This window comes from Pteropus alecto, unplaced genomic scaffold (assembly GCF_000325575.1).
Source record: "Pteropus alecto unplaced genomic scaffold, ASM32557v1 scaffold155, whole genome shotgun sequence".
NCBI lineage: Eukaryota > Metazoa > Chordata > Mammalia > Chiroptera > Pteropodidae > Pteropus > Pteropus alecto.
In genome coordinates, this window is record NW_006438113.1 from 470,085 (window position 1) to 470,631 (window position 547).

The 547-nt window shown below is 48.3% G+C and overlaps 1 protein-coding gene across 1 annotated transcript in view; it reads left to right on the forward strand.

Moving 5' to 3' along the window:
* The window catches only part of MMRN2 (multimerin 2), an 18,473-nt gene that overhangs the window by 14,005 nt on the left and 3,921 nt on the right, over positions 1-547 (forward strand). The window lies entirely within an intron of this gene.

Consider the following 547-nt stretch of genomic DNA (forward strand, 5'->3'; position numbering starts at 1 on the left):
TGAGGGAGCACTACAGAGGAATGACCCCGTGAGTGCCAAGGCCAGTGTCATGGCTAGAACCTCAGTAGGACTCACCCTTCCTGTCCGATCTTCTGTCCCTGTCCCTGTCCCTGTCCCTGTCTGGGCATCTTGGCCAGACAGCCCAGCCTGTTCCTTCCTCACTGTACCTTCACTCTCTACACAGAAGGCTTCTTCTGGCTTCATGCTTGTGTTCTCTTACTTATTCTAAGGCTGGCTAAAGTGCTTCTTCAAGTGGGAAGAGCACCAGAAATCAGGAGATCCAAAGACAGTTCCCAGTTTGGTCATTAGTTAGTGCCATCTGGAGCAAGCTTTCCCTTTCTAGGTCTGTTTCCCCATCTGTAACCCCAAGGCTCTGTGCAACATTTTGAAAACATTAAGATGACCAACTTGAAAGCTTTTCTTCCTTGGTCCCACCTGCTCTTCTCTAAGGTCCTGTGTCAAACATCTGGTAGGAACCATCCTTCACTGTTCCTTAGTTATCTTACCAGTGTTAGCATTGTTACCTAGAGGATAGGTACACTTTCTC